The 17,269-nt window shown below is 38.5% G+C and overlaps 1 protein-coding gene across 1 annotated transcript in view; it reads left to right on the forward strand.

Moving 5' to 3' along the window:
- Nucleotides 1–17,269, forward strand: part of LOC146327300 (5-hydroxytryptamine receptor 4-like) — a 182,140-nt gene that overhangs the window by 37,228 nt on the left and 127,643 nt on the right. The gene's annotated exons all lie outside the window — the stretch shown is intronic.

Consider the following 17,269-nt stretch of genomic DNA (forward strand, 5'->3'; position numbering starts at 1 on the left):
GTCTGTTCTCATCACATTAGGATTAAGGTGTCAAAAGAATTCAAACTAACCATAAATCAATAAATAAACAATTATTTATATAAAAATAAAATCTGGTGGCATTCTAAAATACAGTGTGTTTTCAAAAAATAAAATTAGAGAAGAAAACAAGAAAAAGGAAGAAAACACATTAAGATTATAATAATCTTCTTGGACCGTTTAGTGAAGCTGTACTGGCCTGAGTGTCACTGATATAGTCAAAGTAAGTTGCATGCCAATATTGTGTCTTGCAAATGTTCATTCAGGTCCATGGAGTCCCAGCTCAGTACAGTTTTCTGATTTTAGAAGTAACAACAATAACAACAATGAAAGAAAAAAAAAAAAAAAAAACTTCTGGGACCCACTTAGCAAAAGCTTATTGGCTAATCAGACCATCATCTAATTCTCAAGGGTAAGAAAGTAAACATTTCTCACCATTATCTTCTGACCTGTCACACCTGACTATGGTGAAAATCCTCCGCTTCTTTTGGTGATGAGAGCAGATGTATTTTTCCATTATGGAGGACCCTCATCTTGCAGGGATTATACTGAAATCCACGGAAAGTTCCTTTTTCGACAAACACCTTCTTGATCGTATTAAACTCGTACCGCTGATGCATGGTCTCAGCCGAGAGGTCCTGGACGAAGAAGAGCTTCTTTCCATCATGCGTGGTGGTACGCTGTTTCATAGAGCGGAAAACAAACTCCCGGTCTTGAAAGTTCAGGAATCGAATGAGAACCGCTCTGTCCTGACCTGGCTTCGGCTGTGCTAGAGTTCGATGAACTCTCTCTAGGACGAAGGATCTGTCAGTGCCCAACTCCAGCCAGCGCGGCAGCACCTCTTGAATGTAATGACCGGCCACCTTCAGCTCCCTCCCAGAGACCGAACAGCCTCAGATTTTTCCTTCGACCTCGGTTCTCCAGGTCTTCAGTCTTGGACTCCAAGTAAGCGATTCGTTTCATAGCGGTAATTAGCTCAAGCTGGCTCCTTTCCAAGTGCTCCTCTGTTGACATTATCCTGTTCTCAGCTTCTTCCATCCATGTGCTATTTGTAGCCACATTGCGCTTCACCTCGGACATATTTTCCAAGGTAGCAACAGAGCTGGCCATCTTACTCAGACAGTCATCTATGCTGTCCAGTTTGGATCCGAATCCCCCGAACTCTGAATGAAGCGACTTTAGTCCAGTTAACACCACCGTTAGGTCCACCATGCTGCTGGCAGTGTTTGCTTCTTCGTGGTTCGCCGTCAGCGTAGTGTTGTTTTTTGGCTTTTGGGAGCTACGTTTTCGGGTGAAGAGTTCACACTCCTTGATTGCGGTCGTTTCTGACATAGTTTCACTTAAATTGGAGCAGGCGACATGGGTTTTTTAAAGTCTTTTAGTGCAGGGCTGTATAGAGCTTACACACTAAGCTGCCATCTTGGTCCGTGGCTCCATAGCGCCCCGTCCTTGTTAACACTGAATTATACCACGGTCTCTCTTTGTTGATTGGCCAGCAGGTGTGCGTTACAACCATTAAACACAGTCATCCCCAACACTGGGTCGTGACACACACACACACACACACACACACACACACACACACACACACACACACACATATATATGTATGTATGCACTTATTTGGTCTCATTTATGAACTAGCTAAAAATGTCCTGTATTGGTTTCCTGATGAGGGGAAATAAAAACAGTGAGATGGCCTGTTAATACTACAGCTCCAGCAATTATTCAATTATGAATCAAGTATTAAATTAATCAGATTTCAGATTCTTAAATGTGAATATTTCCTGGTTTCTTTACTCCTCTCTGACTGTAAACTGAATATCTTGAGTTGTGAACAAAACAACTCAACCACTCGCCTCCATATTATTCCTTAAAACTGTTTAACACACACCTACAAGATGATTATCCCCTACATGTAAATCAACGAGGAATGCTATTGGAAATGTTTACATAAACACACTTAGATACTGTATCCGTCCAGCACAGCAGGCAGAAGGCAGCACAGACAAAGTTTTCTCTTGTTGCAGAATGGTAGATGCTTTCATTTCCATTTTTCTGAGCACATTAGTGACTTTTCATTTATGTTTGAAATTTATCTGAAATTTATCTGACTCTCCACTGTCTGTGATTTGTGATCACGGAGAACCTTGGAGACAACAAAATGCTTTCTTAACTTCAGGCCACACAGCTCACCACCTTGACTCGGCAGTCAAAGCCCAGCTACTCTGCTGAGTTTCAGCTTGTTAAACCTCCATTCAGTCACCCCTGCTCTCTGTCATCATATCTAATGCAGCAAATCATTTTTTGTTCTTATTGGCATATAGAAAAAATAAAGTTATCACAATGACTAAATTCTACAGATTAATCAGGAAGTCATCATTTTGCAGAAGTTCTCTTTTTTCATTGCATTAAGGAAAAGTTCATTTTTAGGGAGAAAAACACTGGCCGAGTCAGGATGGAAGATAAAACACAAACAAAACAAGATGCAATTGAGTATTTAGCCAGTTTAATATGGACATGCTCTAATATAAACTATTTAGACCAGTGGTCCCCAACCCTGGTCCTCAGGGACCCCTGTCCTACATGTTTTAGATGTTTCCCCGCTCCAACACGCATGATTCAAATGATCAGGCTGTTGTCAGGCTTCTACAGAGGCTTGATGATTTGAATCATGTGTGTTGGAGCAGGGAAACATCTAAAACATGTAGGACAGGGGTCCCTGAGGACCATGGTTGGGCACCACTGATTTAGACAATATGATTATGGGACATTGTTGGGTAGGACAGTAATTGAATTGAGTGAAGTACAACCACAGTGTATTTATTACTACATCTAAATCCACTGCAAACAACTCTAAACTTTATCAGAAACATTTATGCTGTGACAGAAATAGGACAGAGTTACCAGAAAGCATCAGCTGTGACCACATCCAGAGAACAACTGGGGTTGGATGTCAGCTTATTTTCGATCTTGCTGCTCAATGCATAAAGCAGAGCAAAATGTTGATGATTGTAGTGACTTGACTTCTTTGGTACCTGGACTTCTGGACTCATGGAAGAGAATGAGATTAATGTGACATGTGTTGGGAGAAGAGCAGGGATGTACCGATTGATTGGCCAGAGACTGGAACTGTCTGGTTTTCAGCATGACTGGCCATGACGGGTGTCCAGTCGCTCAGAGTCAAATATCAGATTCTTCACATTCATATTCACATACATGTTCTGCACAATGACCACAACATCACAGCCAACAGCACTGATCACAGCCACACACACTCAGACACATGTTTGCATGAAGTCAGAGTTAGCGACAGAGAAGACAGACAGTCTACACCGAGACAGAGCAGCTGACGGAGTCACCAAACAACAATAAACTTTGTAGCTCTTCAGGCTAATGTTAGCCAGCAGCAGACTGCTGTTCACAGAGGGACAGTTAAAATCTCTTAAAATCCAGCTCTGACTGAGCAATAAACAACCTGTGTTGATGTGTCTCCTCAAACATTTTCTCATTCATACTAGTTTAACTTCTGCTTCTGGTTTTCTCACTGCAAAGTTTTACTACAGCAAACTGTTTGCGCCACGTCTATCTGGGGTCTGTTTACATCTACTTCCACATGAGATCACATGAAATTTGAATCTCACTTCCCCCTGCACTAACTTTTTGTCTTATTTAGAACACATTGAACTGCCACCTAATTTGTACATGTTAAATAATTAAAAGAATCTTTAAACTGCGGTGGAGATGCTGCAGTGCAGGATTATAAGTCGGTCAGCTCTCCTGCAGATAAACACGTAAATCTTCGGGAAGCTCAGCAGTGGGAATGAGATGTAGCTGAGTGATACAATCGCTGTGGGAGCCACTGCAGAGTAAACACACCACAAGTGGTGGAGTAGAGAGAGAGAGAGAGAGAGAGAGAGAGAGAGAGAGAGAGAGAGAGAGAGAGTGTGTGTGTGTGGCTTTGTATGAGTGTGGTCCGTACTCACAAAAATGGATTTATAATTTTTTCTTCATGAAGATTTGCACTTCACTTAACTTCAGGAACATGTTGATAAGTGGGCTGTTTGTGTCTTATGAGTGTGAACTTTACAGCATGTGGTTGTCAGTTTTTAAGGCCTACATGTGTGTCTGTTCGCATGTTTCAGTTGTGTTCCGATGCATCGACTGTGTTTATTGTATTGTTGACAGATTTGAGTTTATTAACCAGTCTTTTGCTGAAGCTGTGGCTGGTGATAAGCAGCTCTGAGGAGACGCTGTAAAGTTTAGATCTCCCAGCTGATCTCAGATATGTTCCTCTAAACAAAAACACTTGTGCTGCAGTAGGCGCTGCTGTATGATGACCCTCGTCTCCTCTCAAGCTGCACATAATGACTTGTTTCTAGTGATATATTCTTTAACACCTGATTATTTTATTTGGACACCAAACTCTCACAGTTTTTAGCTAGTTCCCTAACATTTCCACCCCAATTTCTTTTTTTTCCCCAAATAATTTCCTCTATAGCTATATTTCCAGCAAGTGCAACTCAGCCTGATAGTAATATTATTCTTTTTGTGTATGTAATATGTATTATGTAAGTATTGGAGAAATTAAAATTTTAATCTGATGATAGTGCTAGAGTTAAGGGACCACCAAAGTTATTGCAGTTGATTTAATTATTTTGAAGATTTAAAAAAGTAAAATGTACAGGTATTTCTTCACCCAAATGACCTTACAAACATGATCTGCACATGCTTTTTTGAGTGGTGCGAAAACGTTTTTTCAAATTTAATTTTTTAATATAATTTAATTAAACCCCCCTTCTCTCCATTAATTCTGCCTGCTAAATTCTGTTTTGGTCTTCACCATCAGCAGGAAACATCATTAGAATAAGTGAAAATGTTGGCCTGTTGTTGGTTCCAAAGGAAAAGTCAAAAGTATGGCATAATATGGCATATAAGTGTTGTCTTTTCCTGGTTTTAAAGACTGCATTACAGTAAAATTATGACATTTTCTGAATTTACCAGACTGTGAAAGCACCAATAGATATCCTGAAAATATTGATATTTAGGTATTTGATCAAAAATATTGTGATATTTGATTTTATCTATAACACCCAGCCCCACTGTCAGTGTTTTGTGATTACTGGATATTGCTGCCTTTAATGTTGCATTTTTCTGCTATAGATGTAGGTTGTGCTAATTTTAAGTACTTTATATTCTTCTTGGGTAATTTACCACAATGCACCGTATTCTGATCATCATATGTTTGCCCCATTTGAGCATTTATGGTATATTATTTTAGAGAAAATGTGTATATTATATTGTTTTTAAACCGTATCACCAGCTCTAGTCAGGGTGTTTTATCCCTAAAACTGACTGGATGCTGTATGCCATTCCTGCCTGGCTCGATCTGCTCTGTGCAGCTTGATTTAGCTTCCATCAAAAATAGAGTAGACCTGTATTTGAAGTGGAGCTGAGCAGAGAACCACTCCTGGGATGCTTCTGAAAAGCACGGCAGCACTTCTGATATCACCAGCATCATCTTGAATGGTCATTTTTCAGAATAATTAGAAACAATATACTTGTATATGCCTGTCCTACATTCTTATTTTAACCTGCCCTCCAGAAATACAAATAAAGATTAAACATAAATAAAGAAAAAAAATCATGCCCACGTATAACCCTTGTAACACAACCTCTTGAAACATTCTTATGAAAACCAAGAGTTACACATTTTTAAATTTACATTAGCTTTGTTTCATAATTAAACCCAAACAAAAGTATATTTTTTAATTCATTTGTTTAGCTTTTTGTGCAGTGAACTTACAAAGATCTCTCAAATCAGTTTTGTCAACCAGGAACAAGAACAGGTCAATGATATTTAATAAGAAAACCAAACACAAAAAACTTACAGAGATGGCAAAAAGGTGAAACAAAGGCAACCAACAAAACCAAAAGGAAAGTCTAGAATCCAGAACAGTCCACATTCAAAAGCACACAGGAAAAACACTGAGATTTCAGACAAACTGATAAGGATGAACTAACAACTAAGGAGGTAAAGACACAGGACTGAATACACGGGGAGGGGAGGATAACAAGACACAGGTGAGAGAAACCAAGAACAGATGAAAATAATAAGTCATCAAAAAGAGCAGAAAAACAGACAAAGACAGGAAGTAAAAACAACCAAGACACATAAAGGAAAACCTACCAAAATAAAACAGGAAGTGATGAAGAAAAACATAAACTGTGACAATATATAACTTTGTGTGCAGTCAAGGAGTGACTTTAATTCATCTCTTAACATTATTTGCATTGTTTTATAATAAACCAAATCATTCAATTCTATAACAGCATTTTATAAACAAGGGCATTAGTGTGATCATAGTAACCAGTCTTGTCAGTAATACATATTGCTCATTTTTGTACACAGCTATTGAATTAAAAGTCTTTTTAAAAGTTGACCCCCCCAGTTTGACACAATAAGATGGATAACGTAACATCAGTCATAAACAAAGGGGGATGAACAATCTAGTTCCTTTTTGTTCCATGTAGAAGTCATATCCTTAATACATTAAATTCTTCTCTTCTGCTTTAGAACCACCAGGGCTCTTGAATCTTTAGAAGCATTTTCAGATGAGTAGATTTTAATGTCAACAGTCTGTGGTTATCAGCTGAAAATAGACCCTTGAATTTTCCAAACAGCTCCTCTTGTGGTTGGAGCCAAAGTACATGAGCAGGTAGAGGAGCAGTACAAAGTCTGCCTCTCACTTACTGTTTGGATTCAGGCTTTAATGTCAGTGTCTGATGGGAGATGTTAAATAAAGATTAAAATTTAGACTATAATGAATGTGAAATTTATCATTCATCATAGACATGCTGTAATTTAATATCTGTAACTTAATTTAATGAAAGCTTAATCAAGAACAGCATTTTATGAATAGATAACACTACCTGGCAGACGTTCTTCACTGCCTGGGGAACGTTAGCTTATGGAGTTTTACACGTTTTAATTCACTGCTGCTGTTCCTGATGCAATATATGTCATTTCTGTGCATGCTGATGAATGACTTTGATTATTTCAATCTCTGCAAGGTGACAGATACTCACCCACACTAACCATCAGCTCCCCAGGTGAACATTGACTCAGATGAAGTAAAATCAACTTTTAATTAGGAAATTTACAGTTTTGCTGAAGCCTAATTGGATTTTTGTCCAGGGAGAGATAAACGTGGACAAAAAATCTCACATCAGCCCAAACAGCCACCACAGCCTTTTCCTTCCTGTTGAAAACAGCTAAATGGACATATTATAACCTCACATCTGCTCCTGATGCACCATCAGGATATAAATGTGTGTGTAGGCGACTGCAAGCACTTTGTTCTCAGAAAAAAAAAAATAATATAAATGTGACCCATCCAGTGAAACTACCACATAAAAGCTCAAAAATATATAAGTTTCCTCTGGCCTGTTGTGCTACTTATCCAGGGTTTATCAGCCTTTTAGATGTCTACCTTTTCTTTAGTATAAAACTTTTGAAGACTTTTGAAGGATGTTGTTGCTTATATTTGAAAATAAAATAACAGGAAACCCCAGAATCTTATTTTGTTATGTTCCTCTTTGTTTCATGATACTCCCTACCAAATTTTATAATTGTAGGAGTATCTATGCAATTGTGGTATCTTAATATTTGTATATACATAATTTCGCTAGAAACCTGTCCCAAGAAAGAGGTTTTGGACTCTTTGGACCAAACAGTTCCCAGTTGAGGGTGTTGGTTCTGAACTTGTGTATTATTTCCAACAGGAAATACAAGTGAAAAAAGGTAGCAGAAAACATCTAGAGGGGTGGACCTGGCTTACAGACTAATTTAAGACAGAACTGTGTCAGACAAATCAGAATGCGTGCAGGATGTGCGTCTCCTTCAGCAGCTGCTGCTTCAGGGATTTGCAGATACAAACTCATCCGGCTGTGCACATACAGAATATTTGCCAAACTCCTGGTTTGGAGAGGCTGGCGGGGCAGGCAGACTGGCATGTTGTGCAGGGGCTCAGCCCTGTGCCACCTGGCTCCATTCTTCACCAATCCTCCAAACTGTTCTGGCCCCGTTGAACAGAAACCCTGTCCAAGTGTTTGCTTTTCTGAGTTGGTGTGAAGGAGCCTGGAAAGTAAGGCAGAAAGATAAGTGGTTTCAAACAGAGCAAGCAAAGAGGGACTGACATTTTATCATGGAGATGTTAGTCTGATTTGCCTTGTTTTTTTCAGATGGTTCTTTTTTGTCTGCTCCAAAAATTTAAAAAAGTCCCAATATACCTGTGAAACCTGTGTATGCCTGGACGGAGAACAGAACTGGGCCGCGTTTCCCAGTTTCGATGTATCTTAGCGTTCTACGAAGGTCTCTAAGATATACCTTAGCAAAGGAACTTCTTTTCCTACAAGTGTTTCCCAAACTGTCCCTTAGCGGGTGCTCTTACGAGGAGCTGTTAAGGTACATCATAAGTTGGAGCTGTTCTTCGCCACAGTGCTGAAAGTGTATTAATCGATGCTGCACGCATGGATTGATCACTTTTAAAGGTAAATAAATGATGTTGTAATATTTCAAGCCTTGCCATAATAATTTTATTTCCATCAAATATTAAATCATAAATGCGGCTATGCCTCCGAGCGATCATCTGCTCAATTATATGAAACCTAGTCCACACGTACGCGGGTATTTTTAAAAACAGTGTTTTAGAAACAAATCTCCGTCCAGATGAGTGTGTTGGCACCGTTTCATGCAAAATCCCCATCCTACTTATGTCCTACATCATGTTGTCCTCTCTCTATATGTATGGTAAAACTGATAACAGTGAGCTTGTTGTGGGGAGAAATGAGGTTGCCTGTGCAGTAGGGCAAACATTTGGGGTCAAACTCTTGAAGTTACAGTAAAACCATGCTGCTTTTCATTATTAAAATGAAGGACAACACTTGATATGTGATTACATCTTTGCAACTTTTCATTTATTTAAAACTTAACTTTAGAGAATGGGAACAAAGGCTATGGAGAGTCTTTTGAGCGCACTTCTGTAGCTCAGCTTTTTCTTCAAGAGACAAAGTTGAGCTGCAGAAGCGTGCCAAGTGCGCTCACTCATGTCCATATAAGGAAAGGTCCGTCACACAGCAGGTGGAGTTGACTCCCCTTATTATAGCTAATAACAGACGTATCCCCTTAGCCAACATGTTGTCTGTCTCCCTCAGATATGTCGAATACAAGTTTTGCCTATCTTGGCCGCCCTACATTTTATTGTAATTGTTTTTAAAAATGAATTTAAATAAATTAAAAAATTGTGATGCTTTGGTGAGTGTGGGACATGGACTGTTTGCACAGGAAAAGTGGAGGAGAAAAAAATCAGGAACTTCAGGCAAAGGTGTTGATGTTTTGTCTTGTTTGAAAACTTGTTGTACAATGCTGCATGATGTTCGGGCGGGGGGTTGACACCATCGTCGTCGTCATCATCTTCTTCTTCATTCTCCTCCGGAGGAAGACGTGCTCGTGCACGCACAGCAATGTTGTGTCACAACGATGACAGCACAGCATTTTGCAACATTTTGCATTTTGAACTTCAGTCCTCCTGTCGACTGATGGATGAATCGGAACCAGAGCTTCCAATGGCCAGTGGTGAGTTCAACCAAGCCCTTAGTGAGGATGTGGGCAGAGTTGTACTCCTGCTCAGAGTGCGTTACAGGAACCGCCACTGGTGTCAGCAGGTAGCTTCGGAGCAGGTATCCCCAAGGAAAAAACCTCGAAGCATGTTGTTCTACAGCCGAGTCGGCCCAGATGTAACTGTTGTGCGTGCTGCCAGGCCACTTGGCAACGACATCCACAAAGAAACTACCCACTGCGTAAAAACACAAAGCTGCCAGAAGCTGTACCTCTGGGCTGAGAGTGAAGTTGCACTTGGTAGCTCTGGAAATGTACAGGGACACAAGTGCAAGCAGATTCAGGATCTCCTCACGTGGCAGCGGCGGACAGCAAGGCCTTTGGTTCATTTGATTGAGCGCATTGATACACTGTATTACAGCCATAATATAGTCTACAATGAAGCAAGCAGAGGCAGTGCGCACGGTCTCTTATATAGCTGGTGTTGCCCGCTTGATTAGTTTCTGGCTGTTCTTATCAGACGAATCAATTTGTCAAGTATCTGTCAGATATCCAGTATAAAGTGGTGGGGAACAGGCTGTAGCCTAGTCAGAAAAAAACATACAGTCAGTTAGTCAGCTCAATTAAATGAATAAATGAATGAATTTTTCATATTATTATATATTGATTATTATTTTTCATGAGGTTAATTTTAAACTAATGATGTAATTTGCACAAGGAGTCTAAATGTGAATTATACTGAAACTGTCCCTTTAAAAAGCATCATTTTGGCCTAATAAAGGTAAAACTCTGTTAGGATGAACGGAGCGCATCACTAAGATACAGCATACGAGTGGTTCAGACCGCCCTTCTTAAGATATACCTTCAGAAGATATATCTTAGCTAAGGAGACTCTGGGAAACAGCCCGTAAGCTTAAGGGAGACCTTAAGATACAACCTACAATGCACGTAGTGCTACGAAGGCTCTGGGAAACAGGGCCCTGATCAATAGGAAGGCACACATCTATCCAGTCTGTGTATGTGCTGGACACTGCAATATCTTTCCCAAATTGTATTTTATTCTACATGGATATAACAACATTTCAACTTTTGCAAAAAAAATCTAGTTAAAAGGGCCATATTATGCTTTTTGCATTTTTTCCCTTTCCCTCTAACTTCAAAATTACAAAAGTGAACACGGTTTACACAAAATTGAGGTACTCACTCCCACAGAAAACACTGCCGCTGAAGTTCCTCATAGTTTTCATTTGTAATCCATCCGTTTTTCCTGCTCCTTGTCTGTGTCAATATCTCAAGAACGCCTTGAGGAAATTTCTTCAAACTTGTTACAAATTTTGGACTCAAGAAAGAACTGGTTTGATTTTGGTGACTGAAAATCAAGGGTCAAGGTTACTGTGACCTCAAGTCCATCCCATTCTCATGAACATAGTATCTGAAGAACACCTTGAAGGACTTTTTTCAAACTTGGTACAAACATCATTGGGTCTTGTGGATAAACTGATTAGAATTAGGATGTCAAAGGTCAAGTTTTTTTTTTATTTTTTTTTTTTTTCAATAGCTCAAGAATTAATTTGCTACTTTATCACAAAATTTCACAGAAATATCTAATTGGATAAAATGGTCAAGTGATGACATTTTATATTATGACATTTTAAGGTCAGCTTCAATCTGATAATCACCTCTCTATCATTCTGCTTCCCTCCTCTGTAAAAGTAGTCTTGAAGTGAAGACAGCATACGTCTCACTTGAAATTACTCACTGGAATCATACAAATCAATACAGTGATAACTTCCATTTTGCCAAAATTTCCCCTAACTTTTAATAAATTCCATCTAAAACTGTATTATATATACTATATGACTCAGGACAGACATGGATATTAACAGCACTTGACTGGTTAACAGAGGCCTTGCAGGCATGGCAAATAAGCATTATATGGTTGTTTTAACTTTTCTGATATTTGCTTGTTTTTGTGCTGATTACTTGAACCTCTTTTGGCCTCTAAAAATTATTCAGATGAACTGCGCCTGCAATCAAAGTTTATAAGTTGACAATACTGTGATATAATAATAATAAGGGATCACATGCAAAAGAATGTTGTAAGTCACAGATTTAATCAACAAAAGGCCAACCTTAATCAAGCTCTTTATCAATCTCTTTGTTTTACTTTTTTCTATCTCTTTGGTCCCCTTGTTCAGCTCAGCTTTAGTAGTCATGCATGCCACAGGAAATGTAGAGGGAGTAGAGGGAAAGAAGGGGTGGAGACGGAGAAAAGGAGAAAACTTTTCAGATGGATTTGGGCAAAACAGAAGAAGTAGAATTAGGGCTGAAAAAGTAGGCAGATGGAAGGCAAAGGTTAAAAGTTGAAAGGAAAGTGTGATAGAGGGAAGAGAAAAGAATCTGGTGTCCTAGTTGTGTGTAGTACCAATGCACTTTGCCTGGAAGGGCCATCTATTTGCCTGGATGCACCAGCTGGATTTCCGCTCCATCTGAGAGGAAGGCGGACAGTCATCACCACCCACAGACAACTCTCTGCTCTCACATGTAAAAGAAGGGGATTTGAGAGAACGAATCAGTCCAAGGAGTGAGTTAGCTCATCTCTCAGCTCTGTAGGACCCTGGAAAGGAGAGAGACAGTCAAACAGAAAAAGAGCACAACATGGAGCTGACACTTGAACATCAGTCAACGGACTCCCGTCTGCAAACTGCCCGACTATTTACCTTAGGTTGTGAGGTTGGTGAGAACTCATCAGTTTATCCTGGCAGGGTTGCCTCAGCAGTCAATAACAGCAGGCTGAGATGGCACCAATGAGACCTCAGGACCTGACTCCCTGGAAATAACACACTGCCTGAAATCACAAGATGTCTTCAGTTTTATGTACTTCACTTGAACTCTCACTTAGCTAGACTAACAAGGACTGTAGCAGTTAGATAAACATAAGTTCCAAAATCATCAGCATTAAAAAGGGCCTGACAGCATAAAGCTTAAGATCACATCAGAGTCAAGACAAAATAAAAAGTCAGAGTCATTTTTATCACAGGTTTTTACCTAAATATACCTTAAGGTTTTAACCACCCATATTTTATATTTGTATTTTATATACTGTAATGCCATCACATTCCATTGATAATTCTGGTTAATTTTATAATGTTTCAAACTAAAATTCTTACATAAAGCACCTTTAAGATTATATGTTAATATCAGGTATGAGTGGGCTCTCAGTTGTTAGACACCACTGTTTAAATCAATATACAATAGATGAATTACAGTAAGAATTAAAAATAGATGCAAAAATGTAATTTGTTGAAGTGAAGACACTGACGTGCCTGAAAAATGTCAAAGTGTTTTGTAGTTTGCTCAGAGTGAGAACATAAAACCAACCAACCAAACGAATAAACCAACCAACCAAACGAATAAACCAACCAAATGAATAAAAACAACCAACCAACCAGTCAAATAAGCCAACCAAACAACCAATCCACCAACCCAACCAGCCAACCAGTATCTACTGAAACAGAAGTCTGGACTGTTGCTCAGATTCTCCTCCATTCTCTCTTAACTGTTGAACTAACAATCTAGATTGATTTAGACCCCATTCTGTTCCTGTATGACATCACAGTTCTATTCGTAGTAAATATTTTTCCTTCAACCAGCACATGTTGTTCCTCAACAGCGTCCCGTCTGCATCCTGCTGTACGTGAACCAGACTGAGGCGCTGTGTGGGAGGGCTTATTTTTAGCAGTGCTCCAATAGGAGATGATTGAAGAGGACATAGTTCCCATCACACACTGCTCCCTGGGAGAGCTAACTGTCGTCTGCTAATATATTAGCAACTATCTGGTGAATTAGTCCTCTGATTTAATAGTGGGATATCTGCGACCTGAGAGCCTGTTTGGTTGTAAATAATGAGTGACCTGTTTTGTTTTCTTTGAAATTATACTCATTACTGGTGAGAAACTAAAAAGGAGACAACTTTCTTTGTTATTTTAATCCTGTGAAGCCATTCCTTTCTAAAATTAGAGTTTATTTCCCCTTAGTGAGGAACTCCATGAAGCAGTACTTGGATTTATGACTGTTTGCTTGTTTCCAAAGCCTGCAGAAGCAGTAAAACATTTTGTCTGGAAAAAGACGCCAGACAAACAGGACTAAGTACTGCTTTAACTGACATGCATTATAAAAAGTGTAGGATAACAAAAATGCATGATATATATTTATTTATTACATACCTAATAGCAGAAGGAGGAGCTGGAAATATCCAATACTCTGCATACACTTGAATTAGAAGCTGACAAAAAAAAAAAAAGAAAAGAAAACATTTGAAAGCATTTGACTTTTCTTATGTAACCAGATGAATGTACCCTCATTTGTGGTTATTTACTGATTGAAGTTTGTAACACTGCAGGATCCCACAGATACCCATCAATTATAATCAAGTACAATTTGTATCATTTGGAAAACAGTGCTGGGAAAGTGACTTTTTGGAAGTTTTATTCACAATAAAGACGGACATCTTCATAACGAAGCTCAACCTCTTGCCTCTTCCTCTCCTTTTGCAGTCTTGCAAGCTATAGTTTTTTGAGATCAAATATTTTTTCAAGCTCTAATTATGCATGGCAAATAGTAATATAATTTACAATGATGTGATCTTAACGTTAACATAACATTATAATGTTACAGTTTTCCTCATTCGCTTTGGCTCAACTCTGAAATGAGAATTGTGTTTTTCAAAACATTAAGTTCAAGTCTCTGAACAAATAGTATTTTGTTCACAAAAACTATTTGCACGTTTCATTCATGTGTTGAAAAGAGTCAGGCGACTCTCAACAAATTTGCATAATAAACACATGGCTTATTGATTAAAACTGATGAGTTGATTCTCACTGAAACTATCTGACTCTTCACAACTTCTAAACATTCTTTCATCATTGTGCCGTCACACACAAAATGATCCCTCCAACTATTAAAATCTATCAGACATACATCTATATCCCATAAATATCTATGACATAATAATGTTTGTGATGGCAAATGAGCTGGCAGGTGACAGAAATGAACTCGGAATCACATGGAGGTCATTTTGTGGCACCAATTCAACAGACATCACCAACATTATATGTCATTGATGTTTATGGAATAAACATGTCTGTATGAAAGATTTTGATAACTGAATGGATCACTTTGCATGTGACGGCTCAAATGATGATAAAACATTTAGAAGTAGTGGAGAGTCTGACCGTTTCAGCTCATCAATTTTGATCAGCAGTCATGTGCAGGTGGTTTATTGTGCAAATTGTAGACAATTGTACTTAGTCTTTTGCACACGTGCCAAGACGTGCAGTTTGCAATTTATTCACTCTGTTGTGAACAACAAACTAACTGTTCTGAGAATCGAACTTATACTTTTGAAAAATGTAATTCTCATTTGAAAATTAAGCTAAAGGGAATGAGAAAAATTGGGGGGGTTCCATATATACAAGTAGAGGGGGCTCCAAGGAAAACAGGCTGGGAGTCACTGCACTAAACAACATATATTCTGCAGTTTTGCTTGAGCATTTTGTAAAAAAAAAAAAAGACCCACCTTAAGTCCTTCAAAATATCCCTCTTCATCCTGTTACATATTAGTTGGACATGCAGATACATAGCTGGTGGCACATTTGTATCCTGCTTGAATTAGGTTGTACAAGGATGTTTTCAAGGTTCCCCCTCCCAGAGAAGAAGTGTAGCTACAGACAGATGTCATTTCCTGCTTACTTACTGCTTTCATTGTGAGTGACACTAACAACATCTGCCAGCCGTCATCCTGCTCAGCTCCGAGCGCATAACAGTCAAGTCAGAGATGGGACATTAGCATAAAAATAGGATATTCTTGCCAGAAAATAACAGAAATTCCATGTTTTGCTTTGTAGGTCAACTTATCCCTCTGCATGCCTTCTAATGTGTTTTCCCATTAAGTGCACATATTAGACAGGTTAAATCTAAATTTTATTGGGCCACCACAATATGCTGATGCTTAAAGATGTTTTTTTTTTTATTGTAAATTTTTAAAATTACATTTTATTTCAGCTGTCAGTCTTTAATATGTCTTTGTCTTGTCCTGTTTTGACCTTTTTATCCTTTACTGGTGAAATCCTACTTAGGTTTTCACAGATCTGGTATTTTTCTAATATATACATTATTATAATGTACAGAATGACACACTGAATTAAATTTAAATCTTAAACTCACTGATTTCAGCCAGTCACCACTCAATACATACAAAAAACAAAAAAAACAGGTTGATCTTTTTATTGCACTTGTTAATCTATTAATTTTTTTAACAAGCGGTTATTTATTTTATGATTATTCAACCATGATTTTATAAGCCAGAAAACATTTCTTTTTCCTCCTTTTTTAATAATTTAGCTGAGTTGTTCCTGTATTAGTCTGTAATCTGATGCAGCTAGTGTGTTTTGAATAAGAGAAGAAACCTGTTTTCCTTCCTCTGGTAACACTCTTCCTCATTTGGTCAATATTGTTCTTGATCTTTTGACCTCCTTGTAAAACAGAGAACATGATGCAACAAATTGACGCAAGCTCTCTGGATGTTGTTGTAATTCTTGAAAATGTAGGTAATTGACAAATGGAGTTTAAATAGACAACAGCAGGTTTAAGGTGTCTGTAATGATGAGATAAATTACACCGTTTTATCATAGCAAAAGTCCTGGAATGTCTTGAACATAACAGTGTGAGAGCGTCTGCGGGTGATATTTACTTAAAGTGTGCAGGATGGAGTTTTAGTTATGCAAACTTCCCTCCGAGGCATAGCTGCTCTGGAGGCATATTTAATCTCTGGTGGAGTTAAACCTCAACGAGTGAAGCTGAAGAATCAACCTTTCAAAACATTGGGATGAAGACTAATAAGAGAGCAGTTTGTAGGTAGAGCTGCGTCCCTACGACTTCGCTTTGCTTTGCTGAGTGTGCGTTTGATTCAAGGCCCAGCGAGTTGTGTCTCATTACTGACCCGAATGAGTCAGCCTGCCAGCCCAGCCCAGTCACTGCACTTGTGATGAGCTAATGTAATGGATCCTATTTTTAGCTGAGCCCCCACTGTGTTGACTAGTCTACTTTAAAGACTGTTTCCTCCTACAAACATCTGAGCTGGTTCAGGTTATGACAGAAAAGGCCCTTGTTTTGTTTGACCAGGGGCAAAAATCAATGTGTTAACACTTATGCTGGATTCCACAACCAAAGATTAATTTTTAAACCTGATTAAATGATGGCTTAACTTTAAATTATGTTGCACAAAACATTAAAACTGAATGAAATTTAAAGCTGTCTTGAAACCTTAGTTTAGTTCTACCCCAAACCTAGATTAAATTTCATTCTGTCGGCCACAACTTTAAAATGTGACACAGAATAAATTTTAAACTTACATTTGTGTAGGTTTAATTTATGAAATAGCTACCTTTCAAAACAGATTGAACAAAATTATGAATTTTCTCAAGTTCAGGCACAGACTCAATTGAGTTTTATGATGCATCTCTTCTTTATTTCACTCCAGTTGATCTGTAATCAGTCTGACAGCTTTTGTTAAAGGAGGATAGATTACCTTAGCTTCTCTGCTGAACAATCATGAGGCTAACTAGGCTAACT

This window comes from Lutjanus erythropterus, chromosome 5 (genome assembly GCF_056507025.1).
Source record: "Lutjanus erythropterus isolate fLutEry1 chromosome 5, fLutEry1.hap2, whole genome shotgun sequence".
NCBI lineage: Eukaryota > Metazoa > Chordata > Actinopteri > Lutjaniformes > Lutjanidae > Lutjanus > Lutjanus erythropterus.